The sequence below is a fragment of the Astyanax mexicanus genome, chromosome 21 (genome assembly GCF_023375975.1).
Source record: "Astyanax mexicanus isolate ESR-SI-001 chromosome 21, AstMex3_surface, whole genome shotgun sequence".
NCBI classification, from domain to species: domain Eukaryota; kingdom Metazoa; phylum Chordata; class Actinopteri; order Characiformes; family Acestrorhamphidae; genus Astyanax; species Astyanax mexicanus.
Genome location: NC_064428.1, coordinates 30,820,358 through 30,836,629, shown reverse-complemented (window position 1 = coordinate 30,836,629; position 16,272 = coordinate 30,820,358). Strand labels below are relative to the sequence as shown.

At 38.6% G+C, this 16,272-nt stretch overlaps 1 protein-coding gene across 8 annotated transcripts in view; it reads right to left on the bottom strand.

Annotated features, from left to right (window-relative positions):
- Positions 1-16,272, bottom strand: part of raph1b (Ras association (RalGDS/AF-6) and pleckstrin homology domains 1b) — a 74,891-nt gene that overhangs the window by 40,287 nt on the left and 18,332 nt on the right. For all 8 annotated transcript variants that reach the window (XM_049470165.1, XM_049470162.1, XM_049470163.1 and 5 more), the window contains exon 2: positions 3,220-3,290. The gene's annotated coding sequence lies outside the window, so the exon portion shown is untranslated. The remainder of the gene's footprint in view (positions 1-3,219; positions 3,291-16,272) is intronic.

Below are 16,272 nucleotides of genomic sequence, written 5' to 3'. Positions count from 1 at the left end.
GAGAATGTTGTGCTGTACCACGGAGTGTGTTAGTGATGCTTTAGTTCATGTATAAACTAATAAATAAGGAAGTGGAGATCTGCCAGCGCAGGTTTGAGTGTCCAATCTCCTGCCCCTAAGCTCACTACCTGGCAGAGAGACGAAGAGAGAGAGAAACAAACAGAGAGAGACAGAGAGAGAAAAAAAAACAAAGCTCTCTATCCGGGTCAGAGCTGGAAATCTGAACCGAGACCTGCTCTGCAGTGTTACAACTGGATACCGTGTTGGAGTGTTTCAGTCATTCAGCCAGAAAAAAATCAGCGTATTTGATGGAGGCGGGGCTAGATTACAGTGAAAGTTTGGGTTAAAATTGGGGCTGTAATTAACATGCATTTTAAAAAATAGTAACTTATTACTGATTCCAAATTATCTGTGTGAGTTAACGTTTTAATGCTGACAGCTCTAATAAAAACACATCAACATATATACAATAGGACCAATCTACATCTGGAAATCCACACATACAAACATGTATACACACATTACACTATATACACACAACCAATTCACCTGATGTTTTTAGACTGTGGGAGGAAACCCCAAGTGGTCATGGGGACAACAAGGAAAGGGGACCAGGTAAGGACTTGAACCAAAGACTTCAGCCCCCAAGCCAATGCTGCCCATTATGCTCATATAATCTGCTATGATAATATAAAAAACGCAAATGTGGGGCAACAGGTGGAGCACACAGAAATAAACGAGAGAGAAAAGTACTACTAGGTCATGGCACGGTAAGTGTGGCCAGCTGCCGTGTGCACATACATAAGCATGCCAGAAAGCAGCAACAGTCTCTGTGTGTGTGTGTGTGTGTTCCACTCAAAGCAGCTGAGAATGCCATTCTACAAAAATAAAAAAATAATAACAGCCCCCACCTAACAGCCTTGTGGCAACCAGACCAGCACACTTCAGCTTGGTCCATGACCTTTGGCCCTCGCTGGCAGCTGACTGAAGATTGTTTACCACACTAAATAGAAGGAGCCCTTGTGCTGGTTTCTGAGCTAGTTAGTAATGATCTGCTGCTGGGTCAGTTGGTAAAGCATATTAAAGCCATGACAAACCATGTGTTCATTATTTTTAGATGTTAAGAACCACAAGAAACTGACTTATGACTAGTCCAAGTTTAATGTGCTGAACATTCCCCATAAGAGATCGCCAATATCACAAAGTGTTTTTTTTACATTATTAATACTGAGTGTCACTGGTCACAACTGAAGAGTGCTAGGCTACACCGCCTGAAGTGGCTAAATATATGTAAATGGTGTTGAACCCTAACCTTGGATTCACATTGGAATTTGTAGCAACGATTTAGTGACCAATGGGAAGCGACACACAAATATTGGCACACCTGGCAAAGAATATCACACTGAGTTGAGATTTAGGGCATTTTCACAACAGCAGTATTTGGTCCAGTTAAAATGGCACAGTTTAATCTTATATATTACACAGATAACACTAATTACTACAACTATGAACAAACACTGTCTCTGCTGCTCCATGCTGTTTACACTCACGGTCTGTGCTGCATTTACTGCTCACAGCCACTCGACTCGACTGTTTACTATGTGTACATCTGCACTGCTGGTCCTATTGAAAACACAGTTTGAAAGGGCAGCGATAATTTTTAACATTGTCTTAAAGCAGCTTCAGACTGCCCAGATATATGCGCTGAAATACAGAATCTTCTCGCTATATTTACTTTCATGCTCCTGCGCCAGAAAGCTGGTGTGCATTTTGGTGCGTTTATGTTTGTGCCTGTGTGAAACCAAATCAAACAGAGGGAGAAAACACTCCAGTTCAACAAACTCATCAACTGATCCAGACCAGAGAAACCAAAAACAGTTGTGAAAATGCCCTTTTATGATGCTGTGAAGTGACCAAAAAAATCTTCAGAACAAAAGCACAGTTGCCCAAGCTCCTCAAGTGAAAAATTGAAGTAAACGCAAGTAAATAGCTTTCCATACAGATTCATTAATTAGAATTGATCTGTGTGTGTATGTACATATAATTACAATTCATGAAATATGATTTAATAGAAAAAAGACTTTCCTTTCTTAAGAATACCTGATGTACGAACAGCGTTTCAATATAAATCCCACACTTTACTAATCGTACAGCTTGTAGTTGAAGACTGTAAGACCAGGCCATGTTTCAGAGCACACATCACAGCCCTAGATTTCAAGGAAAATTCCAGCCCATCCATTTTACTCTACGCTTTGCTCCCTGGGGGTCCACAGAAACTCATATGTTTTCACTTAAGCTGAGCATTATCCTCAAAAAGCCAGATCTACATGTCACACTTCTCTACTCCAGCCATAGCTCTTATTCCCCTCATAAGCTCTGCTTATGATAACGCTGATATCACAATACTGTGATTTTGAGATACTTTCTATATCTATTCTCTATGATATCTGTCTCTTTAACACACATACACTGACTGAAACTCTTCTATATGGGACATTATGCCGATGTTGTAAAGTAGTTATAAAATGCCATAAATTAGAACGGTTGCTTTTAAAATGTGCACTAACGCAAAAAAAATAAAAAAAATCATATATTAACATGACAGATCACTGTGTAAATATTTTGTTTCACTCCTAGACAGGAGCTTCATATTATATTATACAAATACTTAAATAAAGTAATAAAACCTCAATGTAGAATGTACATGATTGTTAAATGTTATTAGTAAACTATATTGGTCAAATGTTGCATATCAATGCATCTCTAGTCTAAAGCTATATGCATGCAGCTTTCAACAATGTTAAATTGTGCTAATTATTTCATACCCATTTTCATACTCATCTTTGGATGAATTTCACAGCACCTCAGCTCACAGTCTGCCAGTTCTTTGAGTTATTTTTAAACACTGCATTGAGGCAGAGATCAAATCAATCCTGCTCCATGACTACATCTTCATTTTGCAGTTGCAGTACAGTTAAAAGGCATAATCCACATGCTTCCACAAGCAAACGTTAATTTTCTGAAAACTACATAGTCACCAAGCAGATACCCAATCTGCATTTAAAACCAGTGTGATGGAAGGGCCTCCAAACTAACACCATCCCACCGTCCCAGTAGCGGTAAAAATAGCACTCGGGACGAGATTAAAGCTCTTTCAGGATGCTTTGAGAAGAAGAATTTGCACTCAAATTTATGGAAAAAAAAAAAAAAAAAACATACCTTTAGTTTAGACTTGTCCTGGTCTTCTCAGATTAAAGCGAAGGTCCACCTGTCGGCACCAGTGGTGAAACCTGAGTAAGAAAAGAAGAGACACAGGAAAGTAAGGGTTCGATTCTTGGTATAAAAACTAAAAGACCATTTGCGAATGGACCAGGGCAGCAGATTGAACTGCTTTTAGTCCACATCGATTCAGCTGTGTGCGGCAGAAATGCTGTGTAAGCACGCACGTACATGCGCGCACATAACTAAACACACACAAATCACAAGCATGAGCTGTGGCAGCTGCGTGCGTGTGTGTATGCTTTGAATTATACACACACAGACACACACACACACACACAAGAAGGAACGAGGGCGTACTTCAATAAGGAATAAAAGTATTTGCTTCTCTTGCTTCCACCTGAAATTTGTCGTTTGAAACTAATTGAAGAGTTCAGTCAGTCGATGAATAGCTTTCACAGTAAACCCACAGCCGTCTGACAGGCACCTAATTATGTTTCATATAAAACACACTACTTCACCTACCTCCTCACTCAGCATAGCCAGAACCCAGCTGGGAAGTGATAAAGCACAGACTCTGTGAGAGTGTGTTTTTTGTAAGCATTTTTAAGCTTTTCATACTGACTTACTAAGAAACACATATGAGAAAAAAAACACTAACTACATTGCAACTAAAGCTATCAAATAAACAAACTGATGTTTACATTAATTCCAAGGGAATGGAAACATATTTATTATTATTGTCTATTAAGTCTATTTATTAGGAATAGAAAGCAGCTACTTTCAGGAATCCTATTTTTGCCAATTTGGGAATACTGCATTTTTCGCACTATAAGGCACACTTACAGTCAGTGCGCCTTATAATCCGGTGCGCCTAATGTATGAATTTTACCAGTCAGGTTGTAAATAGCAGTAAAGCCACTCTGCTAAAGTGCAGCATTATAGAGGAGTTTCAGTGAAGTTTCTCCAGCACCAAGGCTGGAACAGTAATAGCATTAGCCACTAATCGAGCTAAGCACTAGCTCTTTTGCCATTCAGAGGTGAGTATTATCAGCCTGTAGCTGCTAGCACTGCTGGATCAGTATTAGCAATAGCCACAATCACAAGAGCCATGTTAAAACAAGCTACAATAAACAAACTGCTAGTTGATAGCGCTCTGGCTTACCGGAACACTCAGGGATCCTCAGTGTAGCGCTATTGGGTGGCAGAAATGTGTTCAGAAACGCTTGGTTTCTCCAGTACTGGAGGAGTAATAGCATTAGCCACTAACCGAGCTAAGCACTAACTTGCCACTAGCATGCCAATAGCATTAGCCACTAACTGCAGCTGGAAATCTGGAAATCTAAGCTTGCTGTAAGTAATTGAAAGCATTTTACTAACCCAAATAAAGAGTTTTTAGGATAGATCCAGTGCTCGTTTGACTTTAAAATATATATATATTTTTAAGAATCAGTTTACTTAACTTAGCCTAGCTTTACAGGTCTCCCCATCCAGCAGCTAGACCCGCTCAATTAGAAGGAAAACATGACGACACCCCTGTTCCTTACTAATGTTGCAAAATGTGCCTTATAATCTAGTGCGCCTTGTGTATGAAAATAGACAAGAAAATAGACTTTTACTGATAGTGCACCTTAGAATCTGGTGCACTTAATTTATCAAAATGATGAGATGGTAAATCATAATTATGAGATACTAAGTCTCGGTGAATTCTCAATAATGACTTTGTATCTCAAAACAATGACTTATCATCTCGTAACTATGACTTAGTGTTGGCAGAAATGGGCTTCCATACCTGTTCAAACTTACAAAAAGCTTTTATACTGAATACAGTGAAAACATAACCTTCTTATATATACATTATTTTTTTGACAGAAGCACAAGTCTATCTATTTAGATTTCCTCTGGCAGCTTCTGTATGTAAAAATATACAACCTCCATTATCCATTTTTTAATCACATTAAAATAATTAAAATAATTGAAATAATTTCATTAACCTCCCAGCACAAGTATAAACAGTAGGATTTACATATGTGTATATTACACATCCACTGTGTGTGTTTGTGTTGAACAAAAACCAGATCACAGCTGCACACTAAAGCACAACTGCGCAAGACGTCTGTCCGCACGGCAGCCGGAGTGTGTGTGTGTGTGTCCTGCATGACAAAGAGACTTCTCACCGAGTTGCCCACCATGTGGTCTTTTGTAAACTTACTCATTTGATCCCAATTTAGCCTAAAAGGACTGGAGCCAGCAAACTGGAGCTTACTGGGCTAACCAGCTTTTCTGTTCTCCAAAAATAGTCAAGAAAAAAATGCATTTGTTGATTCAACTCAGTCTATTAAAGGACATCCAGATGACAGGAATTAGCACTCTAAAGTGTGTGTGTGTCTTTGTGTGTGTAAGAGTGAGAGACAAAGTGAGTCAGTAGAAAAATCCCCTCACTGGACTAAAACAAAAGGGAGGAGAGACCTGATCCAGGTAACCATGGCAACATTGAGGAGTGAACCATGCTGAAGGTCCATGGGTCAAACCTACAGTGTGTATCATCCGTGTGTGTGTATATAACACCATGCTGAGTGGGCAGCCAGCCAGATATACATACATAGCCGATATCTTAACCACAGTGTTACATCGTTCACAACTTCACTATGGAGGAAAACAAGATAACTGAGATGCTTCACATATTCTCATACATGCATTACTTTACAACAAAACTTTCTAGGAATAACCTGCTTCATACAGAACCCCAAATTAGAAAAAGTGCCTTACTTTAACCATATCTAGAAGTAGCTTCGACATCTCTGGGATGAAAACAATTAGGTAAAATTGTACTGTGCTCAAAATAATAAGTATCAGTAATAATCAGTAATCAAACCCTCAAACTCAAACAAAAATATATAATAAACACTGGACATAGATTAAAGGACAATCCAGACTTATCAGCACCAAAAGCCAAAAAAACACGTCTGTGACGGCAGCATCAATGCTGAAAAGCACATTAAAATCTTTGAGCAACATTTGCTGCCAGCAGAACAACTCTGCTTGTCATCTCTTGCTAAGACATCCATGCATTTTTCAACAAGACAATGCAAAACCACAGATGTGTCTGTGCATCCTATCTGTCCTCTTAATACTGCCTTGAGGCAGCAGAGACTTCTGCAACTACAATTAATGTAAAACAAACAAAATCATGACACAGCACCACAATGCAGCTGAGCTTCATGTGGCAGCTGAGATAATAGAAAGAACCACTTTAGAAGCATTAATACAATTCATGCACAAGGAAAGAAATAAAAATATTACAAAAATACATGTATTCCAGTGTAAACGACTGGAATGCATTCATTGATGGTGCACCTTATAAACTGGTGCTCCTTATAGTGCGAAAAATACGGTAATTTAGAAACTATTGAGATCTACAAGGAGGTCACATAAGGCCACAGGTCCCCTTCACACATATAGCAGATTTTGCCAGGTGTGTCCGTCAACAGGTCCATTTCCTGCTGAGGCCACACCTGCAACGGAAGACAATAGCAAAACTTTCTGTGTAGACAGGAAGGGAGGATGCCTGGGGTGCCACATAAAAGCATAACTGACATGGCTGGCCTGGAGTTAGAGTGAGATAGGGAAATTGTAAGATTAGTCTGTGGGTGGGGATGGTTAAGAGAAATAAATATATACGTATACGTGTGTGTGGGTGTGTATTAATCAGGGGAATTATTATTTTTTTGTGTTCTGTTTATTTACATTGAACAATCACTAGTTTTTATACTTATTTGTCCTAATATACTAAGTTATATTGTGCTGCATTGGTATGTCTTCTGCGATTAGAACATTTAAATCAGTTTTACTTATTATTATTTGTTTGTTTTTAAAACCAAGGCAAAATTGATTTAGACAGTTAAAAAGTGGCACCTGTGTTTGGATATTAAACCTTTGTTCAAATGTTTCATTTTGTTCTGTGTCCATTTTGGTCCCGAACTTAACCCGAACTTTGGTCACAAACTTAATTTAGTCGGACAAATTGTGGTGTTGCTTTTTGATTTGTTCTACTGTTCAAATTTAATCACACAGTAAGAACCAAAATCAATTGCATTCAATCAATTTACACTCCACACCCCTCTCAGTTAGGCCTAAAAAACAGAATGATTATTACCACTGTCCCGCAAGGGGAATTTGTGCATGGTAGTTATAGGCAGTTTTTGAGGTTAAAATAAGACAAGATTTCTTCTTAACACTTGCATAATCATCTTGATCATAAAGATCTTGCGAATAACGTTTAGCGAATAACGTTTTAAAAAGGTTAGCTTGTGATGTTACTGAAATAACGTTTGAGGAACACTCCCAAAAAATGTACAATAATAATGGTTTGCATCACGATGTTATTAGAACTGATACTGCAGCAACAGTATCAAAACATTTTAAAACATTAAAATAAATCTTTACAGATTGAACATTATGACAAAGTTAACTGTCACATTCAGAAAGTGATCTACTAACCAAGAATTATTAGCCAATTAAGTTACCAATAGAGGCAGCAGGTAAGAAGGTATTTGAAAAATGCATACTGGAGGGGAAATAAAACCGGCACTAGTGTTAACCCAGCACTATATATTGTGATATCAGTGTTAATTTTATATCTCAATTAAAAAAGCTGCTTGTACTGTGCAGTTATAGAGTTTAAGGGCTGTGATTGGTCTGTTTATACTGAGTGGATGGGCTGCACTCCAACTCTATACTGTGTGTTCTGGCAGCAATAGAATTCTCTGTTGTCGCCACGGAAACGAAACTGTTTACATTTAAGTTATAGAAATGATGACATCACCACAGGTAGAGATATAGCTGCTACAGTTCATTATTAAGCTCACAGTGCTGTTGACCACTGTGCTGTTAAGACTGAACTTCCACTTCTCTTGTCCTGAAGAAACAATGGAGATGTTCTCAGAAGCTTCTACTGAAGGTCTGTGGCTTGTGGCGGAGCCCCAGAAAACATTTCCTAATTCTATAAACTCAGATCCCTGTTCTGGAGAACACAGCTCCTTATCTGGCAATCTCTCCTCTGATGAAGACGTGAAGACGCTGACGCTAACGGCTGAATCCAGGCTTCCATTTAACACAACGTGGGACTCTGAGGACATTATTGCAGAGCTTGCAGAACTGAAGAGATCCTGCAGACAGACCTGGGTCACCTGTGAAAGTTCAGAAGAGAAGGATCTTCAGTCTTTGGAGCCTCAGCAGTCTCACAGCTCCAAGTACCTAGAGGTGGAAAGGCAAATGGCTGAATCCAAACTTCCCTATTACACAATACGGGACAAGGAGGACCTCATTGCAGAAGTGAAGAGATCCTTCAGAAAGCCCTGGGCCGCCTGTGATTGGTCAGATGATGAGACTGAGAAGAACCTTACTCTGCCTATGGAACTTCTGCAGCCTAGCCCTGTGATGGACACTTCAGAGAACTTGGAGATCTCTGATGATGAAGAAAAAGTGCCCCATGTTTTCGGCCACGACCTTGTGGACGACAGCCATCCTGAAGCTGCAGTTCCAGAGACTGAAGAACAGCAGAGGAACTCCTCCTTTCTTCATCATTGAAGAGAGTGAGAAAAGTGTGTCCTGCTGCAGTGTCTGCTGATCACCAGCCCAGCACATCTGGATGTGGAGAGTCACCTGTGTTGAGGAAACCCTGTGGAAGACCGAGCAAACGCCTGTCCAGGATATTTGCTGCTATCCGCAAAGCCATACCCAACCCCCTTAAATGCATGGCTCGGCCACCCTGATCCCAGCTTTGGGTAAAAACTGTGCTGTGAATTTTTATTTCTAGTTTTGCATATTTGTTACACAGTTCGGGCTCTTGGTGCAGGTGCTCTGATTAGTGGCATCACCTCCAGCTGCAGAAGCAGCAAAAGCAGCATTTCTCTGGCACTCCTGACTTTCTGTCAGCAACGTCTTTTGCTCCGGCGTTTGTGTCTGCATCACCTGCCATACCTGCCAGTGTGCCAGTGATGCCTGGCACTCCTGACTTTCTGTCAGCAACGTCTTTTGCTCCGGCGTTTGTGTCTGCATCACCTGCCATACCTGCCAGTGTGCCAGTGATGCCTGGCACTCCTGACTTTCTGTCAGTAACGCCTATTGCTTCGACGTGTGTGTCCGCGGCACCCGTCACTCCTGCGCTTCAGTCTGCACCACCTGCCACACCTCTACCTGGATCAGCAGCACCTGCTACACCTGTACTTGCCTGTTACCACCTTTGTGACAAATATGCAAAAATAGAGATAATTAGGTTTTCTTCCTTTCTCACAGCAATGTACAATTAATGTACTTAGCATTAATTTCATGTGTCTGTGTGAGTTTATTTCATTTGCACCATTCCTTCACTTGTTAAGGTAGAACTAATTAAATGTAGGACAGTGAAACACAGAAGGATGACCCTCCTGTCATTCAATCGGTCCAGCTCACCATCTGGACTGGGTTCAGGTCCGGTGACTGTGGAGGCCGGGTCATTTTTTGTTAAGTACATAAAACTCCACATGTGTTCATTCATAGTTTTGATGCCTCCAGTGAGAATTTACAAAGTAAATAGTCATGAAAATAAAGAAAACGCATTGAATGAGAAGGTGTGTTCAATCTTTTGGCCTGTACAGTATAATACAATTTCAACCTGAACACTTATTTAAATAAGTAAATAATACAGTTTTTCCACAGAAACAAATGGTGCCTTTTGTTAAAAAAATGTTATCTGAAAGTTGGGACTGGATATTTATATAATGGGCCATAATTAAGCAATACACGCCTTAATAAATTGTGTGCAAATTGTTAATCCCTATCTTTTTGGTTTGTTTAATATGCACTACAGCACATATTAAAGAATGGGGGGTGGCTAAATGAGAATTTGAGAGAGAATGAGAAAGTACAGTGGGTTTCTCTGATCTCCAGAGCCAGCAGATGGCTACTTATTGATTTCCAGAGCAAGAAGAGAAGCTCCACTCTCCACAGTGAGTCAGCACAAACTGCAGCAGGAATGCTAATCACAACACCTCTGCCTCCGCTCTGGATACATAATATCCACTCGTTCTTCCTCCTACATACACACAAACACACACACACACACACACCTTTTATATCTAATATAGCTAGTTTAAGTGGAATCACAAATGTACAATCAATTTTGTCTATTGACAAACACTGTACGTCTGAGTCTGGGAGACATTACCGCTATATTAATGAAATCATACAGACAGTAATGATATTTAAACATAAGATAAGAGACACACACAATGTGATGCGACATAAAAAACTAAAGATTTTAGGATGTAAAAACTTTTTTTTCCCTGTAATACACAAGTATACAAGCATTAGCCAAATCAGAATAGTTTAAACAGTATATAAAGAAAAAAATTAATCGTATTTCTCGCACTATATAATCCATTAAACAGGAGTTTCAGCAGTATTAGCATTAGCCCCTAACCGCCAGCTTTTTTTTACTGTTCAGAGGCAAATATTTTCGACTGTAGTCTGCTGCTAACCCCGGCTAGCACTGCTAGAGCAGCATTAGCATTACCCGCTAACCACAAAAAGCGCAAGCTCATTCACTGTACAGAGGCAAGAAGATAGCCATCCTTTATTCTTTGCCTGTTCAATGCAAAGTGCTTAACGCCTTAATGTAAAATTCAGGAGTGCCAGGAAAAACAAAGCTCTTTAACAGCATAAGTGCTTTTACAAATGCCTGTGACATTGTTGTAGGACATTTCAATACTACAATCAATGGAGATGATCACAGCCAAGGAGAGAAGCAGGAAAACGCATTAGTATTGAACACGCATTAGCCGTACTCTTCTGAAAGATGGATATAGCCCAAGGACAACAGGACACGAGTCTTTACTGCATGACGAGACTGAAAACTTGTGCATTACAGAGCTGCTTTCCATCAGTGCTGTTATTCTGAAGAAGGTTCAATGTGAGGCAGGCAAATACGGATAAAATATTGATATGCACTGCCAAATGCTATATTGCCCCATCCTATTAAATACTACTAAATTACTTTTGTTCTTTTTACTTGAAAGCTTCAATTCAACAAAACATATGAACAACAACATTTTGTTCATCACACTAAATGTAAACTAGTCAGAGGTAAGGAAACAAACGTTTTGACTGGTTACAAGATACATATACATTGCAAAGGCCAATATTGCACTAATGATAAACAAGTGATGAATAATAAATGATAATGCAGCACTACTTCTCATTTCAGACATTGAACTACAAGATATACTGACACACCCTTAATTGTCAGTGTTAAAGGTATTGATCAATAATAGGCTGATGGTAAGCAATTATTTTAATTATGCTCTTTGTGTTTTATACACAATGTTAAGTTAACGAACGTGTGTTATTTACAGTGTACTTTTTTATGTATTAAAAAAACACTACTACACAGCACTGCATAAACTCTGAAAACCGTGTCACACAGAAAAATGCTTGAGCTGGGGAAAACTGTTCTTTTTAGTGATTTTAACAAGGCTACTAAGATATGCTTGATGATGAAATTTAGGATTAAGGCTGCACAATACAAAAAAAAGTGACATTTGGATTTTTTGTCTTCTGCAATATTTATTGCATCCACTGACCCTGCTCTTTTTAAGGGTATTATTTTGTAAAATATTTGCTATTTTTATGTATACGCTAAGTATTCTGCATGTTTGTACAAAATACAACAGCGTTTACAAAGTGTTACTGTTCCTACTAAACATTTGAATTAGTTATACGATAAAAAAATCTATTTTGTTGCAGCAGTATATTTTTAAAAATATATATTTTCAGAGTTTTTTTTCACATTGTCAAGAATATTGTAATTGCAAAAAATAATAAAAAACTCCCTGAAATATTGTGATCTTATTTAAGGGCCGCATCACCCACCCCTACTGCCAGTGTAGTTTATTATTTTGTTGTTTTATGCTTTACATTTCAGTAACATATTTAGTTATTTTAATTCTGATTGTCCCACAACAATTCCACATTTCTATGGATCTTTTTCTTTCTAACCCTTTCCAACATGAAAAAAGCCCTACCAAGTACGTCATGCCCATATAATCTCTTTATAAACATTGTTTTAATATTTGTTTATAAGGCATCCGTACACAGGAAGCTTGATTTCACAAATGTATTAATACAAACAAAAATAACCGGATATATTTAGAAATGATCATAATATTGACTTCATCAATACCACCCAGAGCAGTACTATATGGTGGTCTTTTTTCCTGAGGCTCCTGCTGTTCTCTGGATTCAATTAAAGTGCGATTTCATTCCAAGCTGTAGGATTCTCTATTCTGAGCTGGAGGATTCGCTGTGGCCGGAGTGCAGCCGCACATAAACACATGCTGGGAATTACAGGGAATCATGCAGATGGAATTTTCCCACGGTGACACTGAATTTAGAGTAAAAGAGGGGCAGTTCTCTCTCTCTCTTTTTCCCTCTCCTCTCTCTCCCTCACTCGCTTCCCTCCCCATGGTGCAGCATTATGAACCTGTCAGATAACTCACAATGAGGTTGAATAATAAATTCATAAAGTGACCCCCCCCATTACCACTCCCACATAATCAAGATTAAGCTACTGTGCAAGTACGTGATGGAAATTCAGAATGGAAATAACGCACCATGCATCAAGCTCGAGAGTTTAAGGAGTATTCATGAAACCAGCTTTAACAGCAGATTAAATTAATATACCATCCAAAACACCACACATCCAACAATATGATTTGTATGAATGCACAATTTTACTGATCAGACAGACTGGATTTCACTAAAAACTCCAAAGGAGCCATATGTATAGTGCCAATTATGTTTCCAAAATTGGTGATTTCAGCTTCAAAAAAGCCAAACACTTTTGAAATTAAAACACAGTTTGAAATTAATAGTACAACAAAAAATATGACTTAAATTTACTAACTAAATCACTTCAGGAGGTGGTCTTAAACACACTTAAAATACATACAAATTTGAACACTAAAGCCACGCCAGGGGGTGGTCTAAGACAAATATGAACAAGTTACTGTTTACAAAATAGAAAAACATTTATAGATCTTCATGTTTCTACTGAATGTATGAAACTGTTATACTAGTTATATTGGTATCACTAAAATACCCTGAAATATCACGATTTTATTTTAGAACCACATCGCCCAATTCTACAATTCACATTAAGTGAACAGTTGTTAACAGAGTTTTGATGCTTTGTCTTTAAATTCCCCAATTCAGGCAGCAGCACAGCCATATAATTGAACAGGGAATGATTCCTTTAAGAGACCAGAAGAAGTTAAAATCCTTGTGATGCATTGACCAAAAAATATATAATCTGCAATTTATGCAGATACCAATACAGCATGTCACCAATATTAGCTTACAATACAGCTCTGGGGAAAAAAATAAGAGACCACATAAAAACAATGAGTTTATTTGATTTTACCAAACTGAAAACCTCTGGAATATAATCAAGATCACAAGCCGTTAAACCTGAACTGCTTGGATTTTGTACCAGGAGTGGCATAAAGTTAAACAAAAGCAGTGTGTAAGACTGGTGGAAGAAAACATGCAAAGATGCATTAAAACTGTGATTAAAATGTTTTCTTTGCATTATTTGAGGTCTGAAAGCTCTGCATCTTTTTTGTTACTTCAGCCAGTTCTCATTTTCTACACATAAATGCTCGAAATTACAATATTTAATTTGGAATTTGGGAGAAATGTTGTCCACAGTTTAAAGAATAAAACAATGTTAATTTTACTCAAACATATACCTATAAATAGCAAAACCAGAGAAACTGATTCAGAAACTGAAGTGGTCTCTTATTTCCCAGAGCTGTATATCAGTCACTGGGGTGTTTTACTGGTTTTGCAGCTTCTTTATTTCCATTATGTCCATATAACTGTATTTTTTGGCATGGAAGGCTCAAGCTGTACATCATCAGTACTGGTGCATATGGTCCTCTAGTGTACATTAAGCCCCTTTCCATTCAACAGCTGAACCCCTACCACTCGCAGTCGGCCAAGACCACAGTTCATCACGGCCGACTGATCCTGGATGAGCGTGCAACCCACAGCGAAGCAGTGTGTGCCAGCACCAAGCCTGACCTGAGAACAGGCCCCAGTGGTCCTGTCTGGCACATGGGTGTGTAATTTAGAGAAGCCACACAATGAAGCAGCTGCCACTGTGGTCCAAGGATTAACAGAGTGGTGACTGGGGAGTCTGGCCACCATTAGGTAGCCAGTGTTCATGTGTGTGTATGTGTGCAAGTGGTCGCATGTATTTCTCTGCCTTTGTAAATCATACACACACACACACCTCTGAACATCAAATAGACCGCATCCAGGCGGAACAAAACTGTTCTTGTATGACCGCGACTGCGGGCTGTGATAAACCATGACTCACCAAGTGTGTCAGCTGGCCCGTTCAAAGCTTCTTTCAAAGAACCAGCTCAACGTCTGCAAGTGAGCGAGTGTGTGTGTGTGTGTACACTGGAAACATGACCACTCACCACTGTTCTCTGGTAGTGTTCAATTTCACAAAGCAAGAGCTCATAGTTTGCTGACTACAGGTCAAAACATCAGACCTGTCCAAAAATGATTAGAGCTCAGGTACATTGCTATTGGATAAGTCTCACTTCCTTCCATTGGAACTACTTCAGCATTCAATCAATCATCAGCTCTACGTTCACAGCTAGGAGTTAAACACGTGCAGGTAGGGCTGGGAGGTTAATCTAATAAATTTCAAATTACTGTTTTAATGGAAGTTTCAAAATAGAATATTCCAGATTGTTCATCTTTACATTTAGAAGCTGCCAGATGGAATCTCAGTAGATTTAGTTATGTCAGAAACCTGTAAAGTAAACCTTTTATGTGGCAGTGATTTGCATATTTAACACTTTACCTGGACTGAAATACAAGAAAATTATGTTTGCACTGTCTAAAATAAAAGCTGCATGTAAAGTTGAAGGGGGTGTCTTACTAGTAATAAAAAAATAAAATGTTAATATGCAAGAGTGAAAAATCTAGATCATATATTTGAAGAAAATATCAAGATTATTATTTTTCAATATTATATTTTTTTACAATATTGCCCAGCCTTACTTGCAGGTTAACTTTGCTCACTTGTTTTCATGCACACAGCTCCTTCCATACATTTAAAATCTACTGTCAATTATTATCAAACAAGGGAAATTTGAAGAACAAAAGACTGGCAAGTCTATAGGCTGCAAGAAAGAAGGCTGCAAACTTGATGCGAAGTCTGGAAAGTCTGGAAATTTGTAAATGCCAAGTCTGCAAATTCAAAAACTTTAAACGCAAAGTACAAATTTAAAAACTGTAAGCACCAAGTCTGTAAACATTAAGTCTACAAACATTAATCCTGCCAAAGGTAAGTCTGGATACCTTAAGACTGAAAACGCAAAGTCTGCAAACACTGGCTCTGTTAATGTAAAGCCTGCAAGATAGAGCTTTTCTTTTTCAATTTTGTACAAAGTTATTTTGAATATCCACCTTATTCTGCCATGCCCATTTTCAAGAATTTGCTTTGGTATATCCACCTTTAAAGGAAGAGGAACTTAAATTAAAACATCCATCTAAACGTCCATACATGCGTTCTACGCTAGCTAAAGAGCTAATCTACAAGTACCAGAGCCTGGGTGTGCTTGGAGGGTAAACCTCACAATCACGCTTTACTGGAGCTTCAGAATCAATCTGTTTCTCATTAGGATGTCTTGGTATTGGTTTCTCCACCACAAAGTGGTTAGTGGCAGGTGTATGGATGTATGGGTTTTAAATTTATCTCCAATGACGCAGCCTCTATTCTTTGGAAGGCATTTAATGTAAGTAAAATAGAACTCAAAACTGAGATCTTTTTTTGTTGTGTTGTTTTTAAAAACTGCAGTTCAAGCTGTTCAATAATTATACTGATACTCATTCTGTACTATTATCATCATTGTGGGTTTAATATTCATCAATGATCCCCTGCTGCAATGTCAGTTCTAACACAAATTTAATTTTATTTAAATGTGAAGTAACACA